This window comes from Ranitomeya imitator, chromosome 5 (assembly GCF_032444005.1).
Source record: "Ranitomeya imitator isolate aRanImi1 chromosome 5, aRanImi1.pri, whole genome shotgun sequence".
In the NCBI taxonomy this organism is placed as follows: domain Eukaryota; kingdom Metazoa; phylum Chordata; class Amphibia; order Anura; family Dendrobatidae; genus Ranitomeya; species Ranitomeya imitator.
In genome coordinates, this window is record NC_091286.1 from 301896904 (window position 1) to 301919983 (window position 23080).

Sequence of the window (23080 nt, forward strand, 5' to 3'; positions counted from 1 at the left end):
GCAATATCAGCCAAGAATTAAGGTACCTTCACACATAACGATATTGTTAACGATATCGTTGCTATTTGTGACGTAGCAACGATATCGTTAATGAAATCGTTATGTGTGACAGCGACCAACGATCAGGCCCCTGCTGGGAGATCGTTGGTCGCTGAATAAAGTCCAGAACTTTATTTCGTCGCTGGACTCCCTGGAGACATCGCTGGATCGGCGTGTGTGACACCGATCCAGCGATGTCTTCACTGGTAACCAGGGTAAACATCGGGTAACTAAGCGCAGGGCCGCGCTTAGTAACCCGATGTTTACCCTGGTTACCATGCTAAAAGTAAAAAAAAACAAACAGTACATACTTACCTACAGCTGTCTGTCCTCCAGCGCTGCGCTCTGCTCTCCTCCTGTACTGGCTGTGAGCCGGAAAGCAGAGCGGTGACGTCACCGCTCTGCTTTCCGGCTCACAGACAGTACAGGAGGAGAGCAGAGAAGCAGAGCGCAGCGCTGGAGGACAGACAGCGTTAGGTAAGTATGTAGTGTTTGTTTTTTTTTACTTTTAGCATGGTAACCAGGGTAAACATCGGGTTACTAAGCGCGGCCCTGCGCTTAGTTACCCGATGTTTACCCTGGTTACCGGCATCGTTGGTCGCTGGAGAGCGGTCTGTGTGACAGCTCTCCAGCGACCAAACAGCGACGCTGCAGCGATTCGGATCGTTGTCGGTATCGCTGCAGCGTCGCTAAATGTGAAGGGACCTTAAAGGTACCGTCACACTTAGTGACGCTGCAGCGATACCGACAACGATCCGGATCGCTGCAGCGTCGCTGTTTGGTCCCTGGAGAGCTGTCACACAGACAGCTCTCCAGCGACCAACGATGCCGGTAACCAGGGTAAACATCGGGTTACTAAGCGCAGGGCCGCGCTTAGTAACCCGATGTTTACCCTGGTTACCATCCTAAAAGTAAAAAAAACAAACAGTACATACTTACCTACAGCCGTCTGTCCTCCAGCGCTGTGCTCTGCACTCCTCCTGTACTGTCTGTGTGAGCACAGCGGCCGGAAAGCAGAGCGGTGACGTCACCGCTCTGCTTTCTGGCTGACCGACGCTCACAGCCAGTACAGGAGGAGTGCAGAGCACAGCGCTGGAGGACAGACGGCTGTAGGTAAGTATGTAGTGTTTGTTTTTTTTACTTTTAGGATGGTAACCAGGGTAAACATCGGGTTACTAAGCGCGGCCCTGCGCTTAGTTACCCGATGTTTACCCTGGTTACCAGTGAAGACATCGCTGAATCGGTGTCACACACGCCGATTCAGCAATGTCTGCGGGGAGTCCAGCGACCAAATAAAGTTCTGGACTTTCTTCCCCGACCAGCGACAGCACAGCAGGGGCCTGATCGCTGCTGCCTGTCACACTGGACGATATCGCTAGCCAGGACGCTGCAACGTCACGGATCGCTAGCGATATCGTCTAGTGTGACGGTACCTTTAGATCTTAAAAGGATTCCTCAAACACCGGATATCACGGCATTGTGCCACTATACATAAAAAAGAATACCAACATTTAAGAATATTTTCTATATAGGAAGTTCCACCACAAACCCACAACCGTATAGAACAATTAAATCGAATGGAGAATTTTTTGAAATATAAACTGAGGACACTAGCCCCGAAATGGCCTTAATGAAATTATTGACACTTTTCTTTAATTTGTTTTGCATCACCATTATTAGATTTAAATATTAATAGTATGCACCATCAATGCACTTCAAATATTTTTCCCCTTACCTATCATCCTTTTTTAGCACTCCATTCACTTAGATAGGAATCAGTTCAATTTCATTTGAATAACTAGGAATCTTAAATTATATTTATTCAATTCATTGTTTTTCACTTCACTCTATCAAATATGAAATAATTTATGAAAATGCTTCTCACCCACACTATGTTTGAGCCTGGTACCCTTTGTCGTTGTTGTTCCTTCCCGTTTCCCGATGTGCTCTTAGAGGCCAAGAAAGCTAACTATCAGACGTGGCACACTCTGCCTTATTGGTAATTACTATGCATTCATCCTAGTTTTTTGTTCCTGACATCACTACTTCTATCAAAATAAGTTGATGCACAACTGTATTCTCAGTGATGTCAGCACGCAAGATCCTCACACTATATCATGTGGCAGTTAACCAACAAGTTAATCTATCACCTAACTGGGACTCAGGAAATTTCACCCCTTTTCCTTATAATAATTTTCCTTCTAGTGCCAATCTGTCTCTCTTGTCACTTCAGTTCCAATAGCGCAACTTTGGTTTTATTCCATGTTCATGGATGCGGTCTTTTACCTTCTTTTTTAGAGTTGGTGTGTTTTTTATATGCATATACAGTATATACTCGAGTATAAGCCGAGATTTTCAGTCCATTTTTTTAAGGCTAAAAGTACCCCTCTCGGCTTACACTCAAGTCATTGTCCCAGGGGGTCAATGGGGGAGCGGCAAGAGTGGTGGCTGTCACATCATACTCACCTGCTCCCATCACGGTCTCTGCACTTCCCTGCTTCTCTGATGGTCTCCGGCGCCAGTAGCTCTTCCTGTGTTCAGTGGTCACGTAAAGTAATGGATATGGATGTGACTCCACTCCCATAGGCATGGAGTGCATATTCATTACTTGTACTTTAATGAGCAATACCATGTGACTGCTGAACACAGGAACAAGATGCCGGCACCAGAGACCATCTGAGAAGCAGAGACCGCTCCAGGATGGGGTGAGTATGATGGGGGAGGGTGAGCCATGCGACATTCACCTGTTCCCGTTCCACCACCGGGCTGTGCCTTCTGCATCCTCTGGCTGTGACGTTCAGGTCAGAGGATGTCATGACGTGGTTAGTGCGCGCCCTCTGCCTGAACAGTGACTGCAGAGACCTGGAAGACTCAGCGGCGCCCAGCGGTGGAATGGGGACAGGTGAACATAGCAAATGCTGGTGTCCTGAGCCAGCGGCATTGCCCGCACCTGACCCCCATAGCGCGCCAATGTCCTCGCCTGTTCAGGACAACAGACCCCCAGTGACGAGAGGTGAGTATGCCACTTTTTTTTAACTCACAGAAGCAGCAGCATATGGGGTTATATTATTCTATGGGGCATCTTATGGGGCCATGAACCTTTGTGCAGCATTATATGGGGCATAATATTCAGTGGAGCATCTTATGGGGCCATCAACCTTTATGCAACATTATATGAGGCATAATATTCTATGGAGCACCTTATGGGGCCATCAACTTTTATGCAGCATTATATGGGGTATAATATTCTATGGAGCATCTTATAGGGCTATCAACCTTTATGCAGCATTATATGGGGCATACTATTCTATGGAGCATCTTATGTAGCCATCAACCTTTATGGAGCAGCATATGGGGCATATTTTTCTATTGAGCATCTTATGGTGCCATCAACCTTTGTGCAAAATTATATGGGGCATAATATTCTATGGAGCATCTTATGGGGCCATCATTAACAGAGAAGATCTGAGCATTCCTACATGAACAGTTTCCTTGGAAAGTGGATTGGTCATCGTGAGCCAGTTGAATTGCCATCAAGGTCTCCCGATCTGACCCCCTTAGACTTTTATCTTTGGGGTCATCTGAAGGCAATTGTCTATGTTGTGAAGATACGAGATGTGCAGCATTTGAAATAACAGACACTGGAAGCTTGTGCTAGCATTTCTTCTGCGGTGTTGCTATCAGTGTGTCAAGAGTGGGAGAAGAGGGTTGCATTGACAATCCAACACAATTGACAGAACTTTGAACACATTTCATAAGTGGTCATAAACTTGTAAATAACTCATGAAGAACAAAGTTACGTTAGAAGCAAGCACACCATTGTTTTTCTTGTGAAATTCTCAATAAGTTTGATGTGTCACATGGCCCTCTGTTATGATCTGGTGACCTTGGAGCCGCATGAATAACTTTCACTGGAGTAGGTGGTAACTGTACTGACCGCAAATCCTGATGACACTGCAACTAGAAGTAGCCGTGGGGTGTGCCTAACAAACCCTAGACACCTCGTCACAGCCGGAGAACTAAATACCCCTATAGATGGAAATAGGAATACTATCTTGCCTCAGAGCAGAACCCCAAAGGATAGGCAGCCCCCCACGAATATTGACTGTGAGTAGGAGAGGAAAGACAAACACAGGCAGAAAACAGGATTTAGCAAAAGAGGCCACTCTAGCTAAAATAGGAAAGGATAGGACAGAGTTCTGTGTGGTCAGTATAAAAACCCTTCCAAAAATATCCACAGCAGATTATACAAAAAATTCCTCCATCTAACTAAAGACGTGGAACGTATATCTGCAACTCCAGAGAATCCTACACACAGAGCAGAAATACAATCAAAAATCCAGCGCACAGCATGTGTGCCATAGAAAAAAAACAGACACTTATCTTTGCTGAATTGGCAGCTAAGCAGGAGAAACCAGACAGAGGTCCAACACCTCCCAAGAACCATTGACAACTGGCAAGGACTAATGAATCCTGCAAACCTAAATACCCCAGTCAGAATTGCAATCAGCAGAAACACCTGACCATGACTGCCGCCCAGGGACAACTGCATTACCACCTACAACAACCGGAGGGAGCCCAAAAGCAGAATTCACAACAGCCCTCTTCCCATTGAAAAAAATAAAGTTGGATCCAAAATGGCTGACTTCAAAATGGCCGCCATGGTCACCACCCATATTTAAAAGTTTTCCCCCTCCCATATACTAATGTGCCACAAACAGGAAGTTGATATCACCAACCATTCCCTTTTTATTTAGGTGTATCCATATAAATGGCCCACCCTGTACTGTAATATATTTTGAGGTAGCCTTAAGTGTGTAGCATGCAAATAATCGTATAAAAAAAGTAATATAATGTAAAATACACATGAAAGTGAGTCATGATTTTCTTTCCAAGAAATAGGGGATGGAAACAGGCACATGCATAAAAATCATGTCCCATAGGAGAAGTCCTAACTGCCCCCTCTCCATCCCCCTAATGGGGTCACTTTTGCAGCCCTCTCTAAGGAATGTTGTACCTATTGAAACCCTTTATTGTTTCCATGTTCCATTTCATGTCCCACATAAAGTATGATAGCGACAAAAGTGCCCCCAAACACAGTATATTATCTCTAACTCCACAGTGCACCTCAAATACACAATATCATTGCCCCCCAGATAGCCTTCAAACTATTAAATGACCCTTCTCATATCCCTTCAATCAGTATAATTGCCCCCACATAGCCCTTAAAACAGTATATAGTATTGGCCATCACATATCCCTCTAAACTGTTTAATGGCCCCTCACATAGCCCTCCAAACAATATAATTGGCCCCCATAGTCCAATATATAGTGGATTGCATCCCATAGTCACCCATGTAAAATAATGCATATCCCATAGTCATCATTATAGCATAATGCACAGTCTATAGTCAAACATGTAGTTTAATGCACAGTTCATAGTCATACATGTAGTATAATGTACAACCCATAGTCCTATATGTAGTATACTACACAGTTCATATTCATCCATGTAGTATAATACACAGCCCATAGTCTTTCATATAATATCATCACAGCACATAATCATCCATGTACTATAATGCACAACCCATAGCCATCCATGAAGTATAATGCACAGTTCCATTGTCATACATGTAGTAAATTGCACAGCCCAAAGTCATACATGTAGGAAAATGCAGAGCCCATAGTCATGCATGTAGTTTAATGCACAGCCATAGTAATATATGTGGCATAATGCACAACCCATAGTCATACACATAGTATAATGTGCAGCTCATAGTCATCCATGTAGTATAATGCACAGCCAATAGTCATCCATATAGTAAAGTGCCACTCCATATATAATGTTCAGCCCATAGTCATCCATGTAGTATAATGCACAGCCAATAGTCATCCATATAGTATATAATGCACAGCCCATATTCATCCATATAGTATAATGTGTTGTGAATTCTGTGGCAGAGTTCACTCCTGTGGTCACAAGTGGTACTTCGGCTGATTCTCTCTGGGATCTTCCGTTTGTGGAGGAAAGTGGTACTGCAGCTTCTGAGTTTCCTCCCTCAGGTGATCTGGTGAGCTCGTTAGCTTCTTCTCTACTTAACTCCACCTGATGCTTTGATCTATGCTTCCTGTCAATGTTTCAGTGTGGGACTTGTTTTTTCCCTGGATCATTCCTGTGGCCTGCTGCTCTGCAAAGCTAAGTTTTGCTTATGTTATTTTGTTGCTATTTTTCTGTCCAGCTTGCTTTATTGGTTTTTCTCGCCTGCTGGAAGCTCTGAGACGCAGAGGGACCACCTCCGTACCGTTAGTCGGTGCGGAGGGTCTTTTTGTCCCCTCTGCGTGGTTTTTTATAGGTTTTTGTGCTGACCGCAAAGTTATCTTCCCTATCCTCGTTCTGTTCAGCTAGTCGGGCCTCACTTTGCTAAATCTGTTTCATCTCTATGTTTGTGTTTTCATCTTACTCACAGTCATTATATGTGGGGGGCTGCCTTTTCCTTTGGGGAATTTCTCTGAGGCAAGGTAGGCTTATTTTTCTATCTTCAGGATTAGCTAGTTCCTCAGGCTGTGACAAGGCGCCTAGGTTCTGGTCAGGAGCGCTCCACGGCTACCTTTAGTGTGGTTTGATAGGCTTAGGGATTGCGGTCTGCAGAGTTCCCACGTCTCAGAGCTCGTTCTATTATTTTGGGTTATTGTCAGTTCACTGTATGTGCTCTGACCTCCATGTCCATTGTGATTCTGAATTGCCTTTCATAACAGTACAGGAAGCCAAAAGTGCTAATGATTCTCAATAGAGGGAAAAAAGAAGTTCTGAGACCATTTTTTTTTCTTTGCACTGTGTTTTGTCTTTTTTTTCCCCTAGACATTTGGGTGGTTCAGGACACAGGTGTAGCAATGGACATTAAAGGTCTGTCTTCATGTGTGGATCAGCTCACGGCAAGAGTTCAAAATATTCAAGATTTTGTGGTCCAGAATTCTTTGCTTGAACCGAGAATTCCTATTCCAGATTTGTTTTTTGGAGATAGAACTAAATTTCTGAGTTTCAAAAATAATTGTAAACTATTTCTGGCTTTGAAACCTCGCTCTTCTGGTGACCCAATTCAACAGGTTAGGATCGTCATTTCTTTTTTGTGCGGCGACCCTCAGGACTGGGCGTTTTCTCTTGCGTCAGGAGATCCTGCATTGAGTAATATCGATGCGTTTTTCCTGGCGCTTGGGTTGCTATACGATGAGCCTAATTCAGTGGATCAGGCAGAAAAAAATTTGCTGGCTCTTTGTCAGGCTCAGGATGAGATAGAGGTATATTGTCAGAAATTTAGAAACTGGTCAGTGCTCACTCAATGGAATGAATCTGCGCTGGCAGCAATATTCAGAAATGGTCTCTCTGAAGCCCTTAAGGATGTCATGGTGGGATTTCCTATGCCTGCTGGTTTGAATGAGTCTATGTCTTTGGCCATTCAGATCGGTCGACGCTTGCGTGAGCGTAAACCTGTGCACCATTTGGCGGTATTACCTGAGCTTAAACCTGAGCCTATGCAGTGTGATAGGACCTTGACCAGAGTTGAACGGCAAGAACATAGACGTCTGAATGGTCTGTGTTTCTACTGTGGTGATTCCACTCATGCTATCTCTGATTGTCCTAAGCGCACTAAGCGGTTCGCTAGGTCTGCCACCATTGGTACTGTACAGTCAAAATTTCTTCTGTCCGTTACCTTGATCTGCTCTTTGTCATCATGTTCTGTCATGGCATTTGTGGATTCAGGCGCTGCCCTGAATTTGATGGACTTGGAATATGCTAAGCGTTGTGGCTTTTTCTTGGAGCCCTTGCAGTGTCCTATTCCATTGAGAGGAATTGATGCTACGCCTTTGGCCAAGAATAAGCCTCAATACTGGACCCAGCTGACCATGTGCATGGCTCCTGCACATCAGGAGGTTATTCGCTTTCTGGTGTTGCATAGTCTGCATGATGTGGTCGTGTTGGGGTTGCCATGGCTACAAGCCCATAATCCAGTATTAGATTGGAAATCCATGTTGGTGTCCAGCTGGGGTTGTCAGGGGGTACATGGTGATGTTCCATTTCTGTCAATTTCGTCATCCACTCCTTCTGAGGTCCCAGAGTTCTTGTCTGATTACCGGGATGTATTTGATGAGCCCAAGTCCAATACCCTACCTCCGCATAGGGATTGTGATTGTGCTGTCAATTTGATTCCTGGTAGTAAATTCCCAAAAGGTCGATTGTTTAATTTGTCCGTGCCTGAGCACACCGCTATGCGCAGTTATGTGAAGGAATCCCTGGAGAAGGGGCATATTCGCCCGTCATCGTCGCCATTAGGAGCAGGGTTCTTTTTTGTAGCCAAGAAGGATGGTTCGCTGAGACCTTGTATAGATTACCGCCTTCTTAATAAGATCACGGTTAAATTTCAGTACCCCTTGCCATTGTTATCTGATCTGTTTGCTCGGATTAAGGGGGCTAGTTGGTTCACAAAGATAGATCTTCGTGGTGCGTATAATCTGGTGCGAATTAAGCAAGGTGATGAGTGGAAAACTGCATTTAATACGCCCGAGGGTCATTTTGAGTATCTCGTGATGCTGTTCGGACTTGCCAATGCTCCATCAGTGTTTCAGTCCTTTATGCATGACATCTTCCGAGAGTACCTGGATAAATTCCTGATTGTGTACTTGGATGACATTTTGATCTTCTCGGATGATTGGGAGTCTCATGTGAAGCAGGTCAGAGCGGTTTTTCAGGTCCTGCGTGCTAATTCTTTGTTTGTGAAGGGATCAAAGTGTCTCTTTGGTGTGCAGAAGGTTTCATTTTTGGGGTTCATCTTTTCCCCTTCTACTATCGAGATGGATCCTGTTAAGGTCCAGGCCATCCATGATTGGACTCAGCCGACATCTCTGAAAAGTCTGCAAAAGTTCCTGGGCTTTGCTAATTTTTATCGTCGCTTCATCTGCAATTTTTCTAGTATTGCTAAACCGTTGACCGATTTGACCAAGAAGGGTGCTGATTTGGTCAATTGGTCTTCTGCTGCTGTGGAAGCTTTTCAAGAGTTGAAGCGTCGTTTTTCTTCTGCGCCTGTGTTGTGTCAACCAGATGTTTCTCTTCCGTTCCAGGTCGAGGTTGATGCTTCTGAGATTGGAGCAGGGGCTGTTTTGTCGCAGAGAGGTTCTGGTTGCTCAGTGATGAAACCATGCGCTTTCTTTTCCAGGAAGTTTTCGCCTGCTGAGCGTAATTATGATGTGGGCAACCGAGAGTTGCTGGCCATATGAAGTGGGCATTCGAGGAGTGGCGTCATTGGCTTGAAGGAACTAAGCATTGCGTGGTGGTATTGACTGATCATAAGAACTTGACTTATCTCGAGTCTGCCAAGCGCTTGAATCCTAGACAAGCTCGTTGGTCGTTGTTTTTTGCCCATTTTGACTTTGTGATTTCGTACCTTCCGGGCTCTAAAAATGTGAAGGCGGATGCTCTGTCTAGGAGTTTTGTACCCGACTCTCCGGGTTTATCTGAGCCGGCGGGTATCCTCAAGGAAGGAGTAATTGTGTCTGCCGTCTCCCCTGATTTGCGGCGGGTGCTGCAAAAATTTCAGGCTAATAAACCTGATCGTTGCCCAGCGGAGAAACTGTTTGTCCCTGATAGGTGGACGAATAGAGTTATCTCTGAACTTCATTGTTCGGTGTTGGCTGGTCATCTCTGGAATCTTTGGTACCAGAGAGTTAGTGGCTAGATCCTTTTGGTGGCCCTCTCTGTCGCGGGATGTGCGTGCTTTTGTGCAGTCCTGTGAGATTTGTGCTCGGGCTAAGCCCTGCTGTTCTCGTGCCAGTGGGTTGCTTTTGCCCTTGCCGGTCCCGAAGAGGCCTTGGACACATATCTCTATGGATTTTATTTCTGACCTTCCCGTTTCTCAAAAGATGTCAGTCATTTGGGTGGTCTGTGATCGCTTTTCTAAGATGGTCCATCTGGTACCCTTGTCTAAATTGCCTTCCTCCTCTGATTTGGTGCCTTTGTTCTTCCAGCATGTGGTTCGTTTGCATGGCATTCCAGAGAATATTGTTTCTGACAGAGGTTCCCAGTTTGTTTCGAGGTTTTGGCGAGCCTTTTGTGGTAGGATGGGCATTGACTTGTCTTTTTCCTCGGCTTTCCATCCTCAGACTAATGGCCAGACCGAGCGAACCAATCAGACCTTGGAAACATATCTGAGGTGCTTTGTTTCTGCTGATCAGGATGACTGGGTGTCCTTTTTGCCTTTGGCTGAGTTCGCCCTTAATAATCGGGCCAGCTCGGCTATCTTGGTTTCACCGTTTTTCTGCAATTCTGGGTTCCATCCTCGTTTCTCTTCTGGACAGGTTGAGTCTTCGGACTGTCCTGGTGTGGATACTGTGGTGGACAGGTTGCAGCAGATTTGGACTCAGGTAGTGGACAATTTGACCTTGTCCCAGGAGAAGGCTCAACTTTTCGCTAATCGCAGACGCCGTGTGGGTCCCCGACTTCGTGTTGGGGATCTGGTTTGGTTATCTTCTCGTCATATTCCTATGAAGGTTTCCTCTCCTAAGTTTAAACCTCGTTTTATTGGTCCGTATAGGATTTCTGAGGTTCTTAATCCTGTGTCTTTTCGTCTGACCCTTCCAGATTCTTTTTCCCTACATAACGTATTCCATAGGTCATTGTTGCGGAGATACGTGGCACCTATGGTTCCATCTGTTGAGCCTCCTGCCCCGGTTTTGGTGGAGGGGGAATTGGAGTATATTGTGGAGAAGATTTTGGATTCTCGTGTTTCAAGACGGAAACTCCAGTATCTGGTTAAATGGAAGGGTTATGCTCAGGAGGATAATTCCTGGGTTTTTGCCTCTGATGTCCATGCTCCCGATCTTGTTCGTGCCTTTCATGTGGCTCATCCTGGTCGGCCTGGGGGCTCTGGTGAGGGTTCGGTGACCCCTCCTCAAGGGGGGGGTACTGTTGTGAATTCTGTGGCAGAGTTCACTCCTGTGGTCACAAGTGGTACTTCGGCTGATTCTCTCTGGGATCTTCCGTTTGTGGAGGAAAGTGGTACTGCAGCTTCTGAGTTTCCTCCCTCAGGTGATCTGGTGAGCTCGTTAGCTTCTTCTCTACTTAACTCCACCTGATGCTTTGATCTATGCTTCCTGTCAATGTTTCAGTGTGGGACTTGTTTTTTCCCTGGATCATTCCTGTGGCTCTGCAAAGCTAAGTTTTGCTTATGTTATTTTGTTGCTATTTTTCTGTCCAGCTTGCTTTATTGGTTTTTCTCGCCTGCTGGAAGCTCTGAGACGCAGAGGGACCACCTCCGTACCGTTAGTCGGTGCGGAGGGTCTTTTTGTCCCCTCTGCGTCGTTTTTTATAGGTTTTTGTGCTGACCGCAAAGTTATCTTCCCTATCCTCGTTCTGTTCAGCTAGTCGGGCCTCACTTTGCTAAATCTGTTTCATCTCTATGTTTGTGTTTTCATCTTACTCACAGTCATTATATGTGGGGGGCTGCCTTTTCCTTTGGGGAATTTCTCTGAGGCAAGGTAGGCTTATTTTTCTATCTTCAGGATTAGCTAGTTTCTCAGGCTGTGACGAGGCGCCTAGGTTCTGGTCAGGAGCGCTCCACGGCTACCTTTAGTGTGGTTTGATAGGCTTAGGGATTGCGGTCTGCAGAGTTCCCACATCTCAGAGCTCGTTCTATTATTTTGGGTTATTGTCAGTTCACTGTATGTGCTCTGACCTCCATGTCCATTGTGATTCTGAATTGCCTTTCATAACAATAATGCATCTGCATTTATAATGTACAGCCCACAGTCATCCATGCAATATAATGCACAACCCATAGTCATCCATATAGTATAATGCACAGCCCATACTCCTCCATATAGTATAATGCACCTCCATTTCTAATGCACAGCCCACAGTCATCCATGTAGTATAATGCACAGCCCATATTCCATCAAATAGTATAATTACAATTTTTAGTCATACATGTAGTAGAATGCACAACCCATAGTCATCCACGTAGTATAATGCACAGCCCATAGTCATACAGTTATGCTCAAATGTTTGCTTTTTTGGCCTTTTTTCAGAGTTTGAATGATAACACCAAAACTTTTTCTCCACTCATGCTTAGTGTTTGGGTGAAGCCATTTATTGTCAAACTACCGAGTTTTCCCTTTTAAAAGAATAATGACAATCAAAAACATCCAAATGACCCTGATCAAAAGTTCACATACCTCATTTCTTAATACTGTGTATTGCCCCCTCTAACATCAATGACAGCTTGAAGTCTTTTGTGGTAGTTGTAGATGAGGTTCTTTATTTTCTCAGATGGTAAAGCTGTCAACTCTTCTTGGCAAAAAGCCTCCAGTTCCTGTAAATTCCTGGGCTGTCTTAACTGCACGCTTGAGATCTCCCCAGAGTGGCTCAATGATATTGAGGTCAGGAGACTGAGATGGCCACTCCAGAACCTTCACTTTGTTCTACTGTAGCCAATGACAGGTTGACTTGGCCTTATGTTTAGAATAGTTGTCATGTTGGAATGTCCAAGTACATCCCATGCGCAGCTAATGGGCTGATGAGTGCAAATTTGCCTCCAGTATTTGCTGATAACATGCTGCATTCATCTTTCCTTCAACTTTTACCAAGTTTCCTGTGCCTTTGCAGCTCACACATCCCCAAAACATCAACGATCCACCTCCATGCTTTACAGTAGAAATGGTGTTCCTTTCATCATAGGCCTGACCTCTCTCCAAATGTAACATTTATTGTTGTGGCCAAAAAGTTCAATTTTGGTTTCATCACTCCAAATTACCTTGTTGCAGAAGTTTTGAGGATTGTCTTTGTGCTGTTTTGTGTATTGTAGGTGAGATACTTTACGGCATTTGTGCTGTAATGGCTTTCTCCTGGCGACTCGACCATGCAGGCCATATTTCATCAAGTGCCTCGTTAATGTGCATCTTGAAACAACCACACCACTAGTTTTCACAGAGTCCTGTATTTCAGCCAATGATTTTTGTGGGTTTTTCTTTGAATCCTGAACAACTTTCCTGGCAGTTGTGAACAACATTTTTGTTGGTCTACCTGACCGTGGTTTTCATTTTACAGAGTCCCTGACTTAATCACAGTTTAAACGCTGCTGACTGGCATAATCAATTCTTTGGATATCTTTGTGTATCCCTTTCCTGTTTTATACAGTTCAACTACCTTTTCCCGTAGGTCCGTTGACAATTCTTTCGCTTTCCCAATGACTCACAATCCAGAAACATCGGTGGTTGGATGAAAGAAGGAAGAATCTATCTATCTATCCATCTATCTATCTATCTATCTATCTATCTATCTATCTACAGTATCTAGTTAGAAAAAATGGATCAATCAATCCATACTTGCCATCATACAGTATTAAAAATCGGAAGGCAGCACTTCAAAAAGTAGTTTCAAAATAAGGCATGACGACGTTTTGGCTATAAGCCTTTTTCAAGCCTTGAAAAAGGCTTATAGACAAAACGTCGCCACGCCATGTGGACCTAATAAAGTCCACCTTATTTTGAAACTACTTTTTGGAATGCTGCCTTCCGTTATTTACTACTATCTATCTGTCTATCTGTCCGTCCGTCCATCCGTCTACCTATTTGTCTACATTTGAAACTAGAAGTTTTTGTTTTTCTCAATATCTCACATGAAATCAGAATAAACCTATTCCATTTTAGGTCAATTAGTGACTGCTGAACACAGGAACAAGATGCCAGCACCAGAGACCATCTGAGAAGCAGAGACCGCTCCAGGATGGGGTGAGTATGATGGGGGAGGGTGAGCCATGCGATATTCACCTGTTCCCGTTCCACCACCGGGCTGTGCCTTCTGCATCCTCTGGCTGTGACGTTCAGGTCAGAGGATGTCATGACGTGGTTAGTGCGCGCCCTTTGCCTGAACAGTGACCTGGAAGACTCAGCGGCGCCCAGCGGTGGAATGGGGACAGGTGAACATAGCAAATGCCGGTGTCCTGAGCCAGCGGCATTGCCCGCACCTGACCCCCATAGCGCGCCAATGTCCTCGCCTGTTCAGGACAACAGACCCCCAGTGACGAGAGGTGAGTATGCCACTTTTTTTTAACTCACAGAAGCAGCAGCATATGGGGTTATATTATTCTATGGGGCATCTTATGGGGCCATGAACCTTTGTGCAGCATTATATGGGGCATAATATTCAGTGGAGCATCTTATGGGGCCATCTCATAGGGGTCGAGTTCCCGCTTCTGCACAGGGGGAATCTCGAGCCACCTCCGCTGCGGTCTCCCATTCTTGTCCAGCCGCAGTGGAGTCTGCTCAGCAAAGACGTCGGTCCCAGCGTCTTGCTCATTCTCACTCTGTTCTGAGAGTTACTGCTGCTTCTCCAGTCTCTGCCATTAAAGTCAGTGCTGGTCAGCAGCAAGCGGACTTCTCTGGGACTAAGTCCTTGTCTGCACGTACTGAGCATGCCCAGGGTAAGATCTCCCATTGGAGATCGAGGGTCATGTGCTCAGGCTCTGCAGCACATTCCATTGGTCCTCTTGGCAGGTCTTGGAAGGGCAAAGGTGCTGTGGCCACTTCCTGTGCTGCTGCTATATAAACTGCGCATGACCGCACGGCCATGCGCTAGTATTGTCTTTCAATCGCTAATGTGTGTATGTTGTGAGTGCAAGTCGTCCTTGGATACCCCTACCCTATTGAATGACTGTTCGCGGAAGGTGTATGGCTGCTACCTAGCGCCCGACTTATCCTACAGCACTAGTCACACATTATAGCGTCCAGTTGCTGTGACTGCCAGAACGGCGCCGTGCACTTCCTCTGTGCTTTCCTTACCCAAGCCTGGGTGGTTAGTGGCGTTCGTCAGTGCGGCACTGCATGCACTCTTGTGCCTTAATATTGCTCTTCAGTTTCCTTACACACCCAGTTGCGATGTTGTGCCAGCAAGGGTCTAATCGGACTTTAATCCTAGTTGGGGCTGAGTTCGCTGACTACTTGCTCGCGCTTTAGGTGCGGTACCGCGATCCTGTGCCTTAACAGGATTGCTTCTTTCACGCTGGGTGAGGTTAACCCACGCGTGTATACTTTAGTGTACCGCCATATAGTCTGCTAATTGCTAGCAGCAGGTTTTCACCTGCACGGTGGACCCCGGACTGCGAACGCATCTATACCATCTGTCTTGGTGCGTTCCGCCAGTCTTAACAGAATACTAGCGCCAGGGTCTGGCTAGTAAAATGGCGGACGACCAGCGTTTACAGCGGTACATCCAGCAGCTGGAGGGAAGGTTGGCGGCTCTTGAGCGTTCAACCTCAGCTGTGGATATTACTGCTGTCGCTGTTCAGGCTGCAAGTGTGGCTGCAGCTACCTTGTCCACTGCCGCTCCTGTACCGACGCTATCTCGCCTCCCGCTACCAGAGAAATTTTCTGGTGACAGTAAGTCCTGTAGGGGTTTCGTGAGTCAGTGCTCAATACATCTCGAGCTTCTGGCCTCTCGTTTCCCTACAGAGCGGGCTAAGGTGGGCTTTATAATTTCCTTATTGTCGGACAGGGCGTTGCAGTGGGCTACGCCGCTGTGGGAGCGTGGCGATCATGTGGTGCAGAGTGCTCCGTTATTCCTGAGCACTCTGAAACAGGTCTTTCTAGGACCTCGTGTCACCCATGACACGGCGCTCCAACTGTTGGCACTGACTCAGGGCTCGTCCTTGGTCAGCCTTTTTGCCGTCCATTTCCGCACTCTAGCATCAGAGCTGGAGTGGTCGGATAAAGCCCTTATCCCTATATTTTGGAGGGGGCTGGCTGACCACGTTAAGGATGCTCTGGCCACTAGGGAGATTCCCGCCACACTGGAAGAGTTAATAACAGTATCTACTCGCATCGACCTCCGTTTTCACGAGCGGAGGTTAGAGCGAGCCCAGTGTAGGCAGAGGTTTCGGCTGGCTCCCACCTTCGCCAAACCTTTGGAATCTCCAGTCCAGGCTCCTGAGTTCCAGGAACCTAAGGTGGTGTCACGAGCGGGATCTAAGTCCCAGACCGCTCGTGCACTCCAGGGTTGCCATGTATGCCAACAGTCAGGACATCTTGCCACCAGATGTCATCAGCGGTCGAGGAAACGTCAGCGTCTAGTGGTAGTAGGTGGAGGTGCACTAGACACTGCGACGTTTGCCTCCAAATTGTCCTTTAAGGGGACAATTACCTTTGGCTCATCCTCCCACTCGGTAGAGTTCTGCGTGGATTCTGGGGCAGAGGGCAATTTTATGTCTTCTGCCTTCGCCCAACGTCACGCAATACCCCTGGTTATGCTATCTCAACCAGTAACGGTACGAGTGGTGAATGGGTCGACACTCCCCGCACAGATAACACATCAGACCATCCCAGTTACTCTGTCCATGTCGCCATCCAATCAGGAGATTATTTCTCTGCTCATCATTCCTGAGGGTATTGATGAGGTCCTGTTGGGGATACCTTGGCTACGGTACCACTCTCCTCACATCGAGTGGTCCTCAGGCAGAATTCTGGGATGGGGTGAATCATGTGGGGGTAGGTGTCACCGAGAGTGCGTTCAGGTTGCTATTAATGAGGTACCCGCAGATCTATCCTCTCTTCCCAAGCAATATTGGTCTTACGCAGACATGTTCTCCAAAAAGGCGGCGGAGACCCTTCCGCCCCATCGCCCCTATGACTGTCCTATCGATCTCTTGCCCTCTTGCCTGGTGCGGAGCCTCCCCGGGGTCGAGTTTATCCATTATCTCTCCCGGAGACGGAGACCATGTCTCAGTACATTCAAGAGAATCTGGCAAGAGGGTTTATCAGGAAGTCAGTGTCACCTGCTGGGGCAGGATTCTTCTTCGTGCAGAAGAAGAATGGGGAACGACGTCCATGCATAGACTACAGGGGTCTTAACGCTATCACCGTTAAGAACAAGTATCCTTTGCCCTTGATATCCGAGCTCTTCGATAGGCTTCGGGGAGCTAGAGTGTTTACTAAATTAGATCTGCGGGGTGCTTACAACCTGATTCGCATCCATGAGGGGGACGAATGGAAAACGGCGTTTAACACCAGAGATGGGCACTATGAGTATCTGGTGATGCCCTTTGGGCTCTGTAATGCCCCAGCCGTTTTTCAAGACTTTGTCAACGACATCTTCCGGGATATGCTTTCCACCTCAGTTGTAGTCTATCTGGATGATATTCTCATCTTTTCTCCAGATATTGACTCCCACCGGAGAGATGTTGGCAGAGTCTTCGACCTCCTACGGGCAAACTCTCTTTACGCTAAGTTGGAGAAGTGTATGTTTGAGCAGGAGTCTTTGCCGTTCCTGGGCTATATCATCTCCGCCCAGGGATTGGCTATGGATCCTGCCAAACTACAGGCTGTGATGGACTGGCAAGAGCCCCATTCTCTTAAAGCGGTGCAGCGCTTTATGGGGTTCATTAACTATTACCGCCAGTTCATTCTCCACTTCTCAACTCTGGTAGCCCCCTTGGTAGCCCTCACCAAGAAGGGAGCGAATCCTAAATTGTGGTCGGAAGAGGTCTCCAAGGCCTTCACTTCTATTAAGTCCCACTTTGCTAGCGCTCCCATCTTACATCGTCCCGATGTGGATAAGCCATTCCTAATGGAGGTGGATGCCTCATCCGTTGGTGCTGGAGCAGTCCTCTATCAGAAGGATGCTCAAGGTCGGAAGCATCCATGCTTCTTCTTCTCTAAGACCTTCTCGCCAGCGGAGAGAAACTACTCCATCGGGGATAGGGAGCTGCTAGCAATGAAGTTGGCCTTTTCAGAGTGGAGACATCTTCTGGAAGGTGCGCGGTTTCCCTTCCAGGTTTACAGTGACCACAAAAATTTGGTCTACTTACAAAAAGCCCAGCGGCTAAATTCTCGCCAAGCCAGATGGTCCTTGTTCTTTTCCCGGTTCCACTTTTCCCTTCATTTTCTCGCCGGGGAGAAGAATATTCGTGCTGATGCTCTCTCTCGCTCCCTTATGGCAACTGAAGAGGAGGAAGAGGAGCCTCGGCTTATTGTTCCTTCTGAGAGCCTGAGAACCGTAGCGCCGGTTTCGCTCGAGTCTGTGCCTCCGGGCAAGACTTTTGTGCCCATTAATTTGCGACCGGAGGTTCTCTCTTGGGCTCATTCGTCCAGAGTGGGTGGACACTTTGGGACAAAGAGGACATCTGAGCTACTGGCGAGGACGTACTGGTGGCCGCATATGGTCCGGGATGTCAGAGATTATATTCTGGCATGTGTCTCCTGCGCCAAAAATAAATCTCCGCGTCAAAGGCCAGCTGGGTTGCTCTATCCCTTGCCGGTGGCAGATAGGCCCTGGGAGATGGTCGGGATGGACTTTGTCGTGGGTTTGCCCAAGTCTCGCGGCTGTACCATCATTTAGGTCATCACCGATCATTTCTCAAAAATGGTGCATTTGGTGCCGCTACCACGGTTACCTTCTGCACGGGCCTTGGCTGCGTTGTTCATTAAGCACATCTTCCGCCTACATGGTATGCCTGACAAAATTGTCAGTGACCGGGGTCCCCAGTTTGCGTCTCGGTTCTGGAGAGAGCTATGTCGTCTTCTCAGTATTGAGTTGAATCTCTCTTCCGCTTATCATCCCGAGACAAATGGGTTGGTAGAGAGGGCCAACCAGACCTTGGTCACATACCTGCAACATTTTGTTTCAGCCAGGCAGGATGACTGGGCATCCTTGCTATCATGGGCAGAGTTTGCGCTGAACAACGCCGTAGCCGACTCCACTGGACAAACCCCATTCCTCCTCAACTATGGTCAGCATCCACGGGTACCTGTGCCTATGCCCGTGTCCTCCGCAGACTCCAGGGTGGCAGACTGGGCTGTGGAGGCACGGGATATTTGGGACCGCACTCAGGATGCCATTCGGGCCTCTAAGGAGAGAATGAGGTCCTCCGCCGATGCTCATCGGCGCCTCGCTCCGAACTTTGCTCCTGGCGACTTGGTGTGGCTCTCCGCCCGTAACATCAGGCTGCGAGTTGAGTCCACTAAATTTGCTCCTCGCTACTTGGGTCCCTTCAAGGTCCTCGAACAGGTTAATCCTGTGGTCTACGGTCTGGCTCTTCCTCCACGCCTTGGTATCACCGACACCTTTCATGTGTCCCTCCTTAAGCCCGTATACATGTCCCGGTTTTCTGAGTCATCTGCCGGGACATCGGGTTCGTCTACGGACGATTTCGAGGTGAACGCTATCTTGGGGTGCAAGGTGGTACGTGGCAAAAAATTTTTTTGGGTGGACTGGAAGGGTTACGGCCCTGAGGATAGGTCCTGGGAGCCTGCTGAGCACATTCGGGCTCCGCAGCTCATTGCTGCATTCAAACGTAGCGAGGCCCAAGGAGGGGGGGGCCCTAGGAGGGGGGGGTAATGTTAGGGGTCGAGTTCCCGCTTCTGCACAGGGGGAATCTCGAGCCACCTCCGCTGCGGTCTCCCATTCTTGTCCAGCCGCAGTGGAGTCTGCTCAGCAAAGACGTCGGTCCCAGCGTCTTGCTCATTCTCACTCTGTTCTGAGAGTTACTGCTGCTTCTCCAGTCTCTGCCATTAAAGTCAGTGCTGGTCAGCAGCGAGCAGACTTCTCTGGGACTAAGTCCTTGTCTGCACGTACTGAGCATGCCCAGGGTAAGATCTCCCATTGGAGATCGAGGGTAATGTGCTCAGGCTCTGCAGCACATTCCATTGGTCCTCTTGGCAGGTCTTGGAAGGGCAAAGGTGCTGTGGCCACTTCCTGTGCTGCTGCTATATAAACTGCGCATGACCGCACGGCCATGCGTTAGTATTGTCTTTCAATCGCTAATGTGTGTATGTTGTGAGTGCAAGTCGTCCTTGGATACCCCTACCCTATTGAATGACTGTTCGCGGAAGGTGTATGGCTGCTACCTAGCGCCCGACTTATCCTACAGCACTAGTCACACATTATAGCGTCCAGTTGCTGTGACCGCCAGTACGGCGCCGTGCACTTCCTCTGTGCTTTCCTTACCCAAGCCTGGGTGGTTAGTGGCGTTCGTCAGTGGGGCACTGCATGCACTCTTGTGCCTTAATATTGCTCTTCAGTTTCCTTACACACCCAGTTGCGGTGTTGTGCCAGCAAGGGTCTAATCGGACTTTAATCCTAGTTGAGGTTGAGTTCGCTGACTACTTGCTCGCGCTTTAGGTGCGGTACCGCGATCCTGTGCCTTAACAGGATTGCTTCTTTCACGCTGGGTGAGGTTAACCCACGCGTGTATACTTTAGTGTACCGCCATATAGTCTGCTAATTGCTAGCAGCAGGTTTTCACCTGCACGGTGGACCCCGGACTGCGAACGCATCTATACCATCTGTCTTGGTGCGTTCCGCCAGTCCTAACACCATCAACCTTTATGCAACATTATATGAGGCATAATATTCTATGGAGCACCTTATGGGGCCATCAACTTTTATGCAGCATTATATGGGGTATAATATTCTATGGAGCATCTTATAGGGCCATCAACCTTTATGCAGCATTATATGGGGCATACTATTCTATGGAGCATCTTATGTAGCCATCAACCTTTATGGAGCAGCATATGGGGCATATTTTTCTATTGAGCATCTTATGGGGCCATCAACCTTTGTGCAGAATTATATGGGGCATAATATTCTATGGAGCATCTTATGGGGCCATCATTAACCGAGAAGTTCCGAGCATTCCTACATGAACAGTTTCCTTGGAAAGTGGATTGGTCATCGTGAGCCAGTTGAATTGCCATCAAGGTCTCCCGATCTGACCCCCTTAAACTTTTATTTTTGGGGTCATCTGAAGGCAATTGTCTATGTTGTGAAGATACGAGATGTGCAGCATTTGAAATAACAGACACTGGAAGCTTGTGCTAGCATTTCTTCTGCGGTGTTGCTATCAGTGTGTCAAGAGTGGGAGAAGAGGGTTGCATTGACAATCCAACACAATTGACAGAACTTTGAACACATTTCATAAGTGGTCATAAACTTGTAAATAACTCATGAAGAACAAAGTTACGTTAGAAGCAAGCACACCATTGTTTTTCTTGTGAAATTCTCAATAAGTTTGATGTGTCACATGGCCCTCTGTTATGATCTGGTGACCTTGGAGCCGCATGAATAACTTTCACTGGAGTAGGTGGTAACTGTACTGACCGCAAATCCTGATGACACTGCAACTAGAAGTAGCCGTGGGGTGTGCCTAACAAACCCTAGACACCTCGTCACAGCCGGAGAACTAAATACCCCTATAGATGGAAATAGGAATACTATCTTGCCTTAGAGCAGAACCCCAAAGGATAGGCAGCCCCCCACGAATATTGACTGTGAGTAGGAGAGGAAAGACAAACACAGGCAGAAAACAGGATTTAGCAAAAGAGGCCACCCTAGCTAAAATAGGAAAGGATATCAACGATATCAACGTTCCACCTCCATGCTTTACAGTAGAAATGGTGTTCCTTTCATCATAGGCCTGACCTCTCTCCAAATGTAACATTTATTGTTGTGGCCAAAAAGTTCAATTTTGGTCTCATCACTCCAAATTACCTTGTTGCAGAAGTTTTGAGGATTGTCTTTGTGCTGTTTTGTGTATTGTAGGTGAGATACTTTACGGCATTTGTGCTGTAATGGCTTTCTTCTGGCGACTCGACCATGCAGGCCATTTTTCATCAAGTGCCTCGTTAATGTGCATCTTGAAACAACCACACCACTAGTTTTCACAGAGTCCTGTATTTCAGCCAATGTTTTTTGTGGGTTTTTCTTTGAATCCTGAACAACTTTCCTGGCAGTTGTGAACAACATTTTTGTTGGTCTACCTGACCGTGGTTTTGATTTTACAGAGTCCCTGACTTAATCACAGTTTGAACGCTGCTGACTGGCATAATCAATTCTTTGGATATCTTTGTGTATCCCTTTCCTGTTTTATACAGTTCAACTACCTTTTCCCGTAGGTCCGTTGACAATTCTTTCGCTTTCCCAATGACTCACAATCCAGAAACATCGGTGGTTGGATGAAAGAAGGAAGAATCTATCTATCTATCCATCTATCTATCTATCTATCTACAGTATCTAGTTAGAAAAAATGGATCAATCAATCCATACTTGCCAACATACAGTAGTAAAAATCGGAAGGCAGCACTTCAAAAAGTAGTTTCAAAATAAGGCATGACGACGTTTTGGCTATAAGCCTTTTTCAAGCCTTGAAAAAGGCTTATAGACAAAACGTCGCCACGCCATGTGGACCTAATAAAGTCCACCTTATTTTGAAACTACTTTTTGGAATGCTGCCTTCCGTTATTTACTACTATCTATCTGTCTATCTGTCCGTCCGTCCATCCGTCTACCTATTTGTCTACATTTGAAACTAGAAGTTTACATACATTATATAAAAACACACATATGCATGTTTTTCTCAATATCTCACATGAAATCAGAATAAACCTATTCCATTTTAGGTCAATTAGGAATACCGTAATTATTAATGTTTACCAAATTCCAGAATAATGAGAAAGAGTATGTTTTAAGGCATTTTTATTACTTACTGCAAAGTCAAAAGTACTTGGTACCATTGCCTTTAAACTAAATTACTTGGGTCAAATGGTTGAGATATCCTTCAACAAGCTTCTCACAATAGTTGGTCAGAATTGGGGCCATTCCTCCTGACAATGGTTGTAGGTCGCCTTGCTGTTTCCTGCCTTTTCAGCTTTGCCCATAAATTTTCAATAGGATTGAGGTCAGGGCTTTGTGATGGTCGCTCCAAAATTTTGGCTTTGTTATAGTTAAGCCACTTTGTTAACATTTTGGCAGTATGCTTTGGGTTATTGTCCATTTAGAAAACTTATTTCCACCCAAGCTTTAACTTCCTGGCTGACGTCTTCAGTATTGCCACATAATCTTCTTTTCTCATGATGTCATCTGTTTTGTGAAGTGCACTAGTCCCTCCTGAAGCAAAGCAACCCCACGGCATGATGCTGCCACCTCATGTTTCACAGTTGGCATGGTGTTCTTAGGCTTGTATGCTTCTCCCTTTTCTCTCCAAACATAACGGTGATCATT